The following is a 15,292-nucleotide window of genomic DNA, read 5'->3' as shown; positions in this document are numbered from 1 at the left end:
CCCCCACTTTCCGACCGGGGGGGCCATTTCCATGGGGGGGGAGAGCCTTGCTCTCTGGGATCAAACACTGTCACTCGCTTTGCAGCCTATTTTCCCTCTTGATTCAGGATCTAGAGCTTTGGGTGACTTTGCCCGCACCCCACCCACCAATGCCCAGCTCGGGGATAACAAATCAGGGTAAAACGGGACTGGAAAAGGAAGTTACCCCATCGCCCTCTTGGTGATTAAAGTCCTCTGGGGCGGGGGGTGTAGCTGGTGTCACGTTCTTCACATATAGGAGCTGAACTTGCCATTTCAAGTCTCGCAGCCTGATTTGCTTCTGATCATTTTGTTCGCCTGGATTGTGTTACGTTTGTAATGCCTTAGTGTCTCGGGCCATAGCGTAGAAATGCTGGCATACCAGCGGGCATGTTTGGCTTGTGTTTGCCCATTTGTTATAGCTGTCCAGTATCAGCTGGGTATAATTGCTTTCCTAATTCGGTGGTCTGCAAATTAAGTTTAAGGAAAAGGTGTCATCAGTGTCCTTATGTTTCTTACATGTACCAAAAGGATCTAATGCTATCCAAGGGCAGCACTTTTGTAACAGAAAGCGATGAAATATTCATTGGCCAGCAGATCTAGGTAGGAGATGGTTCAGGAAAGGTGGTATCAGTTCTGTAGAAAGAGGACATTTCGCCATCTTACCATGTTGTTTCTAAAGCAGCAACAGCAATTTCTGATCTGAAAGGATAAGTGTAGCTGGAATTTCCTTTTACCTGTGAAGACAATTTAGGATTCCTGGAATATATAAAGCGTTTTTTTTTTTTTTTCCCCTGCGTGGAAAGAACTGATGCTGTGGTCTTGAGTTGGACAGGTTTATGCAAATCTGTCCTGCGATAGGAGGAAACAAATTCTTATTTTCATTTTATGTCAACAATAATGCTGCAGCATTAGGCTGGGAATGTCTTTTCCTGTCTAGTTTTAGATTTCAGGGTTAACTAACTGAATCCCTCTGTGGTACCTTTTTCGTCTAACCCCCCCCCCCCCATGAGAACTGACCTCTGCATTCTTGGCAGGGTAACAAGAAATGTGAGTTTCTCAGATTCGTCTAGAAGCTTAGGTTATTAGAGGGCAACTTCATAGGGAAAAGCCTCAGTTAAATGCATCCATTTGGCCAAGGCTTCATTATCCTCTTAATAGATTCTGAATAAATCTTCAATTTTAAATTATCCATTGTATTGTCTTTCAGATTAAAGCTTTATCCAAGTGCAGTGGGTTTGCATCTGATGACTAGGAAATATTTAAATGTCTTTTTTTCCCCAAATTGGGTATAACATTTATTTTTATTTTTTTAAGGCTCCCTTCCTTGAAGTCCTTAAACAACAAACTTCTCTAAGCTAACTAGTTACAGGACATGGCAGATAGGAAGATCTCATGGTAGTTTAGGACTCCGTTTTCAACATAATCTGTCTACCAGGGTGAACTCTCACAATAGGTAGTTAAGCACATGCTGATCATCAAATACAAAGGTTCTAATTTCATAATACATACATTAAATTGCTACGTCCATCTTGCATTAATAGTGTTTTAGAGAGGGACAGACATGTTGTGGATATTTATGAATGGCTTGATTTGACACCTTAGTTTTCTGTAAGACTGTAGCAGCTTTGATTAAGCAGAACGGCTACAGCAGCACTGAACTAAAATCTGAAGCCCCGAGCTTTCTGTAATTACCAACTGACAATAACATTTCTTTAAATGTTCCTCATAGATGTTCTGTTGAACTAATATAGTCAGTGATTTCCCCCTCCCCCCTTCCTGTGCAACTATCACTTAGAGAATGGCATTTCACCTGTTTATTTTGCATGCGTTATGGTTCTCTGGTAAAAATTACTACAGGTCTGATGTATCATGGTGGTAGGCTGATGACAGGACATGATCCTGAAAAATCTGCCTTGGTGGTGGTTTGCCAGGGAGATAACTAAGGCTGGCCTGAGGAATTCTAGCTAAAGCCCAGATCAGATTACTTGGCACTGACTTGCCAGTGAAGAACCTTTAGTATTTCTCTGAGATAGTTGGATTAATCTCCTGCACCTGTTAAAACCTCTGCCAACTTTGTCGGCCACTTCCTCTGTCATATCCTAGACATTTCAGCTGCTTATACACATCCCTTGTGAAAGATTTGCTTATGAGCTTGCAGTACATGTGGGACGTGCCAACTGCTTTGTTTGAAAGCAAAAATAGCTTTAATTTTATTTCAAGGCTTTGTTTACACTAGAAAAATTAGGACATGAGATTAGTGGTATGAAGGGTGGAGGCTGTAGCTTATGCGTATTTACCACTGTTGTTTAAACCTGCTCTCAGTAGGGTTAAACAACTCCGTTTGAATCCAGTTGATACTCCAGCCTCTACTGTTGTGATTACCTGTGGAGAATTGCAGCCGTGAAATGTTAGTGTAGACAAGAATTAAAACTGTTGTGAGTCGAGTTCACCACCAATCTACATTTTTATATTGTGTTCAATGCTGTAGTATGGGTGCCAGGTCGTTTCCTAGAATTTGCAGAATATCATGGTTTTGATAGTGTATAATTTAAAATTTGTTACTTGCAGTAGAAAAATGCATGACTGTGTGTGCTTTGCTTTGGCATGTTCCCATTAGGTGGATTTTCTATCACTTCAATATCTCAGATGCCTGTCTTAAGTATGTCCAGTAATCTGCAAATAACTTGTTTTTCCTTTCCTTATTTCAGTGTGTGTGTTTTGTTGGAAAATATCTGTACATGAAACTTCATATTGGACAGTGCATTCAGCAAAGACCTGTCATTGGTGACAGTCAAACTTTCTCCCCTGAGCCCTATCATGTGTTGATGAAAGATGTAGCTTGGACAAGGTCCCTTCCAAATAAATTGGAATATGAACACACAGCAGAAGAGCTGGTCCATTGATTGTGGCAACTATCTAATGGTGGTTTCTCTTGCATAGTGATGTGTGTTCAGATGACTTAAATTTCTTGAACTTATGCTTCCTGCCTCTTGTTTGCAAAGTTGGCTAGGAGAGCTTCAAAAAGACACTGGATGTCAAGCTTAAAAATCATTGTAACTTAATCTTTATTCCAACTATCAACTCCTTCATTTCTATTCTCAAGCCCTTTAAAGACATTGTTTCTGCTTTATTCACTTGACCTTTTATGTAATTGAGTCTGAAGTAATACAAACGTAACAAGATTTTAAAAATGAGATTTATTTTTTAATGGCCTTTTTATATAGCTATTGTGAATGCTTATCTATGGGCCATGCTAATCTTGAACAACAACTAGGATTTTGGGTGAGATATAAACCAGATCACCTTGAGGCATAATTGTTTAGTCAATGTCATTATTTTTTTGGTACACTTGGGCATTTTCAAATATAGATGTCTTGTACCATTGCTGCCAGCCTCAGTGACTTGTTCTTCTGACTCAGCAGATAACCACTTGGGGAAATTACCACTCCCACATTACAGTTCCAAGAAATAAGTTCTGTAAAATTTCAGTTCCCAAAATTTAATAGCCACATAGTTAGAACTGGAAGCAAGCTAGCTTCGTAATTAAGTTTCATGCTGCATTTTATCACAGTCTCCATATGTAAAAATATGAGCATATCTAAAGACTTTCCCAAGTCTTAAAGGTAAGGTCCCTCTGATATGTATTTACATATGAGGAAGAAAGACAAATAGAAAACATGCATAAGGTAGTGCCGGGAGGTGCTGCTGTTCTTATTGCAAGTTATAATGTTGGAGAGAGGTAAACCCCATTCTTGGAGAAAGTTTTCAGCTTTCCTGGAATTTAAGGTGTAGAGGTTGCTTGCCTGTAGTTGTTTTGAAACATTATTTCCTGTTTGTGTAAAAAGAAAAAAAAATTTTTAATCATTGTCTTCACACATTCGATTGTTGTGTAATCTTGTAGGACATGGATTTATTTACACTTTAAAAATACATATTGTAATAGTAATGCTTAATTCCTTACCCCTAAATATAGAAGTAATAGGGCCAAAGCATCTATTGCTGTATATTGTCCTTTTGTCCCCCTCAACACCCAGTAGTCCAAGGAAAGTTTAGTATCTTAATCTTTTACTCTTGTAAATCTGTCTAATGTAATCTATATGCAGAGTTTTGTATAAGGTTTATGGGCTAAGTATCTTAGGCTTGGTCTACACTTACCCCCCAAGTCGAAGTAAGGTACGCAAATTCAGCTGCGTGAATAACGCAGCTGAATTCGACATACCTTACTTCGAACTTACCACGGTTCAGACGCGGCAGGCAGGCAGGCTCCCCGTCGACTCCGCGGTACTCCTCTCGTTGAGCTGGAGTACCGCAGTCGACGGCGAGCACTTCCTGGTTTGATTTATCGCGTCCAGACGAGACGCGATAAATCGAACCAGGAAGTTCGATTTCCAGCCGTCGAACTAGCGGCTAAGTATAGACCAGCCCTTACAGGCAGAACTTATTTTGCCTGCAGCATCTTCAACAAATGTTTTATTAAAGGTTCAGACTTTGATCCTAGATTCATGTAACTTGCTAATGCGAAAGGAGCATAACACTTTGCAGTTTCACATCAATTATACAAAAACTGAGCCATTAACTGTAATGCTAGATTGCAACACTTTAAGCTATCCTCATCACTAACTACTAAACACTCTGAACACTAAAGTAGTCTTCGGCCTGTTCACCTTCAGTCTTCATTTGTGAGGGAAAACTCACTTTTTACTAAAGATTTTAATTAATACTCTCTAGAAGAAAGCATGGCATTTAATCTACAATGATATATAGCTCATAGTTGGGATGCTTCAGACACCTGTAGTGTTCTATACATTATTCTGGTAGTTTCACACCTAGTTCTGTAGCTGAAGGATCCTGAGTTGTTTCCTCCTGAAATACATATTGTTGAATTTCCGTGTATGTACGTGATCACTCATTTATCAGCCAATAGTGACAAATTGATCGTAGGCAAAGCGTGAATGTTATAATTGGATTATCTTGAAGGGATACTGTCAACTTGATATCTAGTTGTCGGGTAGCCATGTTAGTCTCTCTCCCAGGATACGAGAGAGACAGGGTGGGGACAGGGTGGGTGAGGTAATATCTTTTCTTGGACCAACTTCTGTTGTGGGGGGGGGAGGGGGGACTCTTGAGCGTACACTGAGCTTGTCTTCAGGAGAAGAGCTCAGTGTAATCTTGAAAGTTTTTTGGGGGTTGTCTCTTTTTTCCCTCTCTCTCTCTCTTTCTTCCCCCCCCCCCCCCTCCGCTCCCTTCCCCCAGAGTCTCCCTGTTAATTGTCTCCATTTTTGCGGTCGGGTTTCTTTTGAAAAAGAATTTCCCCATTGCTATGAAAGTCCCAGTTAATCAGGGAAAATAGCTAAAAGTACAAATTGATTGCAGAGCTGTCAAATTCATGAAGTAAAACTGAAAATGAGAAATAATTATTTTCACTGACAGTGATTGTTATCAAATAGTAAGGGGGGGAAGACACAAGGGTGTCAGTTCCAAGTGTCCCTTTAATAATGGACTAAAGGGGGCTTGTAGTGGGACGGACACTTGCACTGTAGGAAGAACTGCAAGGGACCTGAATGTTCTTCATTGAGTTAGGGCTTGTCTAAACTAGGATATAAGGGGTGTTTTAAAAAGAGATTTGTACTTTCTCACAAAGGTAGAGGTGAACTCCAAATAAAATGTCTTAATGGACTTTAACCCTAATAAATTTTAAAAATACTTTTTATGACTCTAACCAAGCTGTTAGAGGTAGAAAAGATTTTAAGCTCAGTCTCTCCTTGGTTTGTTTTCTAGTGGGATATCTACTATGCCTCTGTCTTAAGTGAAAGGGTTTTCATTACTTCCAAGAGAATCTGGATCTGTCAGACAGTTTTCTGGTATTTTGCCCTTTTTTTTAAATTTCAGTTGATCGCACATTGCCACTCCTACAAGCTTTAAAAATATAACCTTTTAATTTACTGCTCCATGCAAGTATAACATGAAACCTAAGTGCTTGATATCCTCTAAGCATTTAAGTTTGTAAGTATCATTACTTATGCAGTAAGTGTTTGTAGGATCTGGCCCTAAACGACTAATTCCTGTTGTGAGACTTAAGTAGTGTCTGCCATGGGGCTGAATAATAGGCTGTTTTCCTTCTGAATGAATATGGTTTATATACCTAACTATTCAAGTGCTTCAGCTGTAGTCCAACCTCACACAGGTACACTGTGAAAATCTTTTTTTTTTTCCAAAAGAAACTAGGCTGAAGTCATTTTAACTTCACATTGTCTAGCTTCCTGTAGCTGCTATAAAATGGCAGCTTAGCTAGTTGAGCTAATGTTTGAGTTCAAAGAACTCAGACCTTCAGAATTGCATTCCAAAAGAAAGTGTTAAGTTTTGACTTTAGATGGGTGACCAAAATACTAATGGTTCTGCAAATGAAGCTAAATTAACTTTGGTAGCAGCAAAAAATACTCTAGAGTAGAGGGTTTTATGTAATCAGGTATCAGCCTGATCAGAAACTTGGGCAACTAAGCTGCTTAACAGCACTTCATTTTCAAGCATTACAGTGGACCTTTTAGATCTGTTTAGTTGGAGGGAAAAATAAACACCCATTTGGAGAGGCTGACCTGTATATGCTTTCTGTGTAAAAAGACATAGTTGCACCATTTGCCAGTCAAGAGCACATTTACTTGCAATCAATTTTCATGCTGTTATCAGTGGTAAAATATTTTTATTTAAGCTAAAGTAACTCAAACAGGAGTTCTCTCTTCCTTTTGGTTTACTCATCTGTATGCTGCTTGTTTATACTTAGGTGCAAAAGTTAAAATGTTATGAAATACAGCATCTGAACACTGGGGCAACATATTTCCCTTTTCATCTCTGGTGATAATACAGGAAATCCAACAGCATTGTGCGACTCTAACTTACTTGCCTTGAGGAAGGCAAGTGACCTTGAAACTTCTCTTGTAGTTGAACCTACTCCTACATGTTGCCTGTAAGACAGAAGCCAAGCGTAGTACCTGAAGGTGAATTTCTTTTGCCCATCCCAGGAGTGAGATCAGATAATATAATAATATATGGAGACAGGTATATCTCCTAGAACTGGAAGGGACCTTGAAAGGTCATCAAGTCCAGTCCCCTGCCTTCACTAGCAGGACCAATTTTTTTTGCTACAGATCCCTAAATGGCCCCCTCAAGGATTGAACTCACAACCCTGGGTTTAGCAGACCAATGCTCAAACCACTGAGCTATCCCTCCCTCATCTCTGCTGGCAAAGTAGCAAAAATAGACTACTTAGAACTTTTTTTGTTCAGCTACCAGGAACTGGGTGTGTTGACTACAAGTATAACTGCCTTACAGTTTGAATAAAAATTTTCCTTAAAATCCTCTTCTATTAGAAGCCAGAAAGTTTTGAAATAACATCTTTTGGGTGGGAGCATGAAAAAAGAAATATTCACATTTGTAGTCTTAGATTTTGCAGCAGTCTCCAAAACTAATATATAGATGAAAAATGAAAGCAAAGTAAGCCTGTTTGAACAACTAGTAAAACTTGCAAAGGTTCAAACTGGATAGGAAATTATCTACAAACTACTATTACAGCATGTTAGTCATTCAGTGTTAAACAAGTGATGTGATAAGATTTTTGTTAGCTCATGGAGGGCAGGTCTGGAGTAGATAACTGCGGTATATGAACTGAGCATAAAACAGGAGATAAGTGTACAAAATATTTGGTAACTCTGCATTTCATAACTTGTGGTCAAACTTCCTTGTTTGGTTCTAGATTGAAAAGTGATTGTAGAAAGGCAGTTCAATACAACTCCCTGCCCTGTGTATTAATGACTGGAAATAAGGGACTAAAAAAATAATCTGATTAAATAAAATGCAATGCCACAGTAGCAATAAAAAATAGGAGGGCAGTGTTTGAAGAAATCAGTTTCCTCGGTCGTAAAAGTGCTTATTTCTTATGACTAAAGCTACGTTTATGTCATGGAGGTCATGGAAGTCACAGAATGTGTCCCATTTTCTCTTTGGGTGAAATGATCACCCCACAGCTTCCAGCTGCTGTGGGCGGAGGGGGAACTATGGAGCCACAGCAGCAGATGTCACAGACAGGTCATGACTTCTGTGAATTTTTGTTTATTGTCCGTGACCTGTCCATGACTTTTACTAAAAAATAACTGACACAATCTTAGCCTTACTTGTGAATAAGTGGACACTTAGGAGACACCTTCACTTTCCGAGTTTTCATTTTATAGTCTGATACAAACTAACTTATTCCTACCGACCTCTGGGATTCTGGTAGATCCTTGCTGACAGGAGCTTTAGGATTCATCTGTGCCCAGTTACAATGCTAAGGGCATGTCTGCACTGGCAGAGTTACAGTGCCCGCAGTTATAGTGCCGCTCAGAGAGTGCTGAAGGGAAACGACTGTCGTGTGTTCACGCTGTCAGCTGCCTGCGCAATAGCATGTTCCCACTTGCAGCAGTATTCAGAGCGGTGCACTCTGAGCAGCAATCCCACAGATCATCTCTTCCTCTTCTGCCACTAAGAGTTATGGGAAGGCGGAGGGGGCCGCGGGGCATCCTCGGTCCTGTCTCAATGCCCCGTGATGCATTGCTTCACATCCCAGCAGTCCCTGTGCTTCCATCCACATTTGGTGCCATTTTTCAACAGTTTGTGTACTGTACGTTCTGCTCTGCCTCTTCAGTCTGCAGGAATGGATCCTGCACTGTTGACCAATATGCTGCTCGCTCTGTTGCTAGTGGCAGTGGAGTTATTCCTTAAACTACAAAGGCAAGAGCAGTTCGACATTGATCTTGCCACGCATAGTAGCTATGACCGGAGATTGCTTGTGGCATTCACGGAGGTGCTGACCACTGTGGAACGCCACTTTTGGGCTTGGGAAACAAGCACTGAGTGGTGGGATCACATGGTGATGCCTGTCTGGGATGACGAGCAGTGACTGCAAAACTTCTGGATGAGGAAAGCCATGAGCTCAACCCAGCCCTGTGGCGCAAGGACACGAGAATGAGAGCTGCTGCGCCATTGGCGAAGTGCGTGGTGATTACACTGTGGAAGCTGGCAACTCCAGACTGCTACCAATTGGTCGCTAACCAGTTCGGAGTTGACCATTGGACTCGAGTTGATGGAAGTGTGCAGGGCCATTAATTGCATCCTGCTCCAAAAGACCGTGACTCTGGGCAATGTGCATGACACTGTGGATGGCTTTGCACAAATGGGCTTCCCTAACTGGAAAGGGGCGATAGCTGGCACACACATTCCAATTCTGGCACCAGACCACCTAGCCACTGAGTACATTAATTGACAGGGGTCTCAGGCTGGTCCGGGAAGGTGCATGACACACGCGTCTTTCTGAACACTGGCCTGTTCAAGAAGCTGCAAGCAGGGACTTTCTTTCCAGAAGATCACAGTAGGGGAAGTCAAAATGCCCATTGTGATCCTGGGGGAACCCTGTCTACTCAATGCCGTGGCTTATGAAGCCATGCATGGGGCACCTTGAGAGCAGCAAGGAGCAGTTCAACAACCGGCTGAGCAAGTGCAGAATGACTGAGTGTGCTTTTGGCCGTTTAAAAGGTCTGCTGGCGCTGCCTATAAGGGAGGCTGGACTTGGCCAATGGCAGTATTTCTATACTCATAGCTGCATGCTGTACGCTCCATAGTACTTGTGAAGGGAAGGATGAAAGCTGCTCGGTTTGCAGCGCTAGTAGCGCCTGGAGCGTGTCCACTTGACGCTCTATAACGTTTAAGAGCCGCTCCGTGGCTTCATTCTGGCACGTCGCGTTCTCCTTTCGGTCCCTCTTCTCACTGTCCTGCCACTTGTTCAATTCTTGGTTTTTGGCCATGGAGCGCATCATGACGTGACACGGAAAGTCCTCCTTAGTTCTTCGTGGCCGCTTTCTAATTCTGCGCAGCCGTTCAGCCGGCAATAACAAAGAGGGAGGCTGGGCTCCCAAGGTCACCCCTGTGAGGCCAAAATGCAACATTTTACAGAAGCAGTATTGTTTGCAACAGAGAGATCACTGATTCGGTGCTTTAAAACACAGCCACTACTCACATACCACAAGATGGCCAGTTGCTTGCAAATAGACTTGTGGCTCATGTGCGCTTGCCTAGGGTCAGCCAGTTACTGACACCTCACTGGCCTGTAGCTTAGGCAGGATAGGGGAAGGGGGGCAGCTGTACAAGGAAGTTTTTATACCAAACCTCTGATTAAGTCAGAATATCTCTATTCCCTCTCTCTCTCCCTCCCACCAAAAAAAGTGACTATTTCTATTTCTGACTTACTGATTGGGCCTACCTTTTCCTTCAGTTACTGTATTGCACAATAGAGCAAGATCTGATACTCAGTAAGTTACTTACTGAGCACATTAATACCTACATAGCTACTACATTGCTGGTATTTAACTTGATACTTTATCACAAGTATAGCTAGGGCATGAAACCTATAAAACCGTGTTCTGTAACAGTTTTCGCTACACCATTCAGAAAATACTTACTGTCGCGTTGAGGTGAGTTAGAGGTAAAACATTTTTCAGGATCTGTCCTACATTAAATTCTGAGCCTTGATGCCTAAATCAAAAAAGCCAAATTTGTGCATTTTAAAATAATCTTTAGGCTCTTCCTTATATTCTCTTGCATTATTTTTTAGTCCCAGCTCCCTGCCAACAGCTTTGTCCCATTTCTGTTTCAGCTCTCTAGTGGATGAATCCCACTAATTGTCACTGCATAGTGTGAAGTGACAGCAGCAAAAAGAGAAACCTTGACGATACCATCTGTTACAATAAACATTATGCATTCATCTGAGGTTTCAAGCAGATTTGAATTGCATATTTTGCAACAGTAGCTAGTCTCTGCTTTGATGTATGGCTGCATCTAGGAAAGCCCTTAATCACCAAATTCTGTTTTTGTTTGGGACTCGGCATGCTTTGTTGCCAGTTCTGAATTAAAGAATAAGCTTTTTATCTGGATTTATTAGCACCAATGTGAATGGGAAAAGATCGCTTTAGGACTAATTTTTTGGCAAATGAATCTGCACAAATTAATGTAACTGACTATAACTGGAGGTAGACTGCAAGCTGGTTACTAGTGTTAGCAGTCATTCAGTAATTGTGGCCTGAAATAGAAGGGCAGATTAAAATATTCCATTCAAAAGATTAAATGCAAAATGTTGATACAAACCTGCAGTTTGAGCTCCTAGTGAATATATCGGCACTTGAACATGAGGTTTTCTTTGCATAATTTATCAATTCCTACTAAAGAAATTGAATTTGATGTCTGGTTCCTCATTCACAGCAAGATCACATACACATTTGGAAACTGAAGAGCATGAAACCATGTCAGGATCTAAATTAAGCACATTAGCTCATGCAACAAACTCAGCCAAAAAATAAGATCTTGAATGTGGGGTCTGGCAAGTCTTTCCCCGCACATGCTTACCTATATGTTGCTTCCCTCCAGTAGAAGGGAAATGGGAAGGTGCTGCATTGAGGATGCGATTCATAAAAGAATTGGCTCTGGAATGGAGCAGGCTGCTGTTGACACCCTCCCCCCCCCCCATGTAAATAATAACAGGAATAATTAAGGGCCATCTCAGTCTGCACTGGCTGCTAACAAGCTGCATTTTGTGTCAATAGTGGTGAGTAGAAAAGCATTCCCTTGAGATTAGAGAGACGTCAGTTCTGTAGAAACTGGTGGCTTTAAGCTTTTATTTAAAAGTAATGAGTTCCTAGCCCTCCTTGTGAAGATGATCTCACATATGTCTTCCCAGTGCTGTCTTCCTGAGTCTGCAAACGGAGTTCTAGCCTCCAGTAATGGAACTGTCAACCACTAGCAAGTAGCGGAGGCTGTTTTCTCAGAAGATGACCCATCACTGTGGAACCTGCTCCTGGAAGAGATCAATGTCACCAAGATCCTCACTGCCTTAAGAACAAAATGTACAGCACTCTAGATGGATAGGGTAGCAAGAGGGACTAAGACTCTGGTCAATTTCATTATTTCAAATCTGAACCCCACAGGCATCAGCAAAGCTGACCAAAATCACATCCATTTCACTTTACTACTGCTTGGGGGATGCAGATGTTGTGAAAGAGGACTCAGAATGGATTTGAGGGGAAGGGCATAGAGTATCAAACTCCGATGTTGCAATGGAAGTAAGAGGCAAGTGGTAGTAAGAGGAAGCAATGAATGGTATGTGTGGATGACTGCTTCTCCTTTCCAGCAGCAAGAGGGATTTGGAGGAGGTCCTTTGCATGTATATCACCTCCTTGCCATAGCATATGACAGATGGGAGTGATCCAGCAACAGCACCCTGCTTGGAATTAGCAGCTGGGCTTCTTACCAGGGCATTGCCCCGGACAATGAGGGCCTCAACCTTTTGTGTTAACCTCTGTCTTAGTAGGTGTTCAGCTTTTCAAGCCCTGAAAGTTACGGGCTTTGTGTTTGTACCTTGGTGGCTGTGTGGATGAATGACCCTCTCCTACTGCCAGTCTGTACCTAGAGGTAAATTTATTCTAATCTTTTAGCTGCTGCTAGTGTGACTTGTCATCGCCCACCCCTTCCCCCACACACTGATCCCTGTTGCTTTGTTCAAATTGCATCAATTCTTGCTCCGCACCAAAGCTAGTCAGTAGGTGACTCTTCTGTTTAGGGTGACAGCCACTTTCTGGGACACAATCTACAAATAGCAAAGGCAGAAGATGGATGTGCTGTTGGATCATAGTCCTGATGCAGTAAAGCATCCTGTATGGCTCCAGCCCAGAGAGAGCCGTATCAGACCTTACAGAGTTCTGGCTTTCTAAATCTCAGCCTACAGTTTGCTTAGGACCTCGAGTCCTTGGCTACATGTTCTAGTGTTGATCAAGCTCTTCCATTATACGTAGCTGATTGTACTCCATAGCTCAGAATATACTCAAGTCAATAAGTAATAATTTTACACTTGGATTCTTCTGAGCAGCAGCTATCTGCGATGCTTGGCTTCATTAGTGCTATTTTCTCATGTGCATTAACTTTAGATTAATTATGTCTTTACAAAGTTCCCTTAAACATCTGTCTTGCCTCAGAACATCTTTTTCTCAGGTTGAGAAACAGAATAGGCCCCAAGCAGCTCAACACCCCCCCCCCCAAATACCTTCTATACGGCAGTTGCATCATATTAATTCACTTGTTTATTTCAGATAAGGAGTACAGGACACTACATTAATGCACATCCCACACAGCACAAACAGGTGTGTGTATATATTGCTTGCAGTGTTTGTATAATTAACCTCAAGGGCACTGGAATTCAGATTTGGGGAACATGATTTTCTTTAGCAGAGAGAATGCAAACAGCAACTAAATCACTCTCTTTAGAGAGAGACATTCTGAAAACACCCCTAAATCTTTGGCCCTTGGATTGCATCTATTTCAGTAAACAGAGGTAGTGGAAGACCAGGTGTTACAAAGCGACTTAGTGGCTTTTACTTTCGGTAGGCCTGGTGTCCTGACTGCAGCTGGATTTTTCACCTTGCCTGTAACAAATTTTGAGGGATCTCTTGCAGTTACACTCCCATTTAAAAAAAAAAAGTGGCTTATTTTATTCATGCTTTTCTGCTATTAGGTGCAATAGTAGACTTGTGATTATTAAATCTTGATCACATAACAGTGAGGACATAGCTGGAGCTAATTGTATAGCCACTATGTGACACAAGTTTAATGTATGTAGCTGTTTGTAGCTAAAGTTTGACCACCCATGGACTCTAGGCACTTAGGAAAGCCTTGTATAATCACTTTCATAGCTACAACTTGAACTTGTAGGTATTGATTTGCCTGTGAGCTGACTTCCTTCCTGAACTCCTCTTCCCCCCGAACTCCTGAATTTGGGCCCTTGACTTTTGATGGGTGTCTAAAACTTATTTAGTGGGCTGGTAGCTCAGTGTTATAAGCACTTAGTGCTTTTACTGTATTGGAGTATTTCAAGCTTTTTCAGAGGTTTGCCTTGTGATAGTTGCTTTGGAATGAGATGAGGATTTCTGTGTGCTTTGGGAAAATATTTTCGTCATTAATAAGGTTAGACTGGCATCCCTCCAATAATGTGCCCCTCTCATTGCAGAGTACATTCTTATATGTGATGCAAAGAGGATAAAAATAGCATTTTATTAAGACTCTTTTTAAGAGGCAAATCACACAACATGGCATGGGATGCATGAAATAAGGAAATACCTAGAGACTGCACTACTACAGTATATTCAGTTTACTGGAAAATTTAAGTTAGAAAAATAAGTGCATGTACACAGCATCTTTCATCCTAAAGAATCCTAAATGACTTCAAAGCTACCCACACCACCGAAATACAATCAACTGATGCAGAGCACACTGCACAACAATTGTGGGAGGAAAAGCTCTTGTTCAGGGTCCATTGGGACCAAATCCTACTCTAAGCAGATACTTTGAAGTGGAGGGTTGTGTGCTGTGTGTGGACACTAAGGTCACCTCCAAAACACCTAAAGAAAGTAAAAATGAGGGAAAGATGAAGGGCTGAATTGACCTTGCTATGGCTTGGACTTGTGGTTCCAGACTATGGGTATTGATCTTCAGGCTACTTGACCATTCCCTTTGGCTAGAGATCTTATTCTGACTACTTGGGGAGGCTGGAAGCTCCTTCACAAGTTGTGGGGATGGGTATGGATGGGAGCTGTGTAACCTCAAAACTGCTAGCAATTCAGGATGTAGGAGACCTGGGTCAGAATTTTCTCTGATTTAGAAACAAACAAACAAAAAAACCTCCTACACATAAGGTAGCTGATTTATAGAAAGCTTGAGTGTACCGATACTTCTGTTGGGTGAAACACTGGTATCTAGACTCCAGATCCTGTCTAGAATTGCACTGTAGGTTAGCCTCTGAAGGACCCTGTTCTCTTCTGCCTATTAATTCAGCAGCTGTTACTTGATTAGTTTAAATTACTTTCCTCTCCATCTCCATGCTACTTTGTAATTTGAGTCTCCTTTGTGTGGCGAGGTCAGCATGTTTACATGGTGATCTTAGGATAGTTGGGTATGGACTCAGTCTAACATCTGTTATGGATTTCTATAATCTTGGGTCCTCTGCTGAACATTCCCTGCCTCCAATGCCGTATAGTTAAGTTCAGTCAAATGTAAATCTGTGTCCCTATTGAGCACATCAGTTTTTGGCCATGAATGGAGCTACTCAAAAGTAGCTGAACTATGGTCTGTTAAGGGCCTTAAATATTGGGCATAGGACCTTGCTTTTGACCTGTTAAACAGAAGGCTATTGAAGCACGCAGGGCAC

The 15,292-nt window shown here is 41.6% G+C and overlaps 1 protein-coding gene across 3 annotated transcripts in view; it reads left to right on the top strand.

Moving 5' to 3' along the window:
* Positions 1-15,292, top strand: part of APLP2 (amyloid beta precursor like protein 2) — a 72,564-nt gene that overhangs the window by 408 nt on the left and 56,864 nt on the right. The window lies entirely within an intron of this gene.

Source organism: Terrapene carolina, unplaced genomic scaffold (assembly GCF_002925995.2).
Source record: "Terrapene carolina triunguis isolate 2854851 unplaced genomic scaffold, T_m_triunguis-2.0 Scaffold374, whole genome shotgun sequence".
Taxonomy (NCBI): domain Eukaryota; kingdom Metazoa; phylum Chordata; order Testudines; family Emydidae; genus Terrapene; species Terrapene triunguis.
This window is presented reverse-complemented; position numbering and strand designations above follow the sequence as displayed.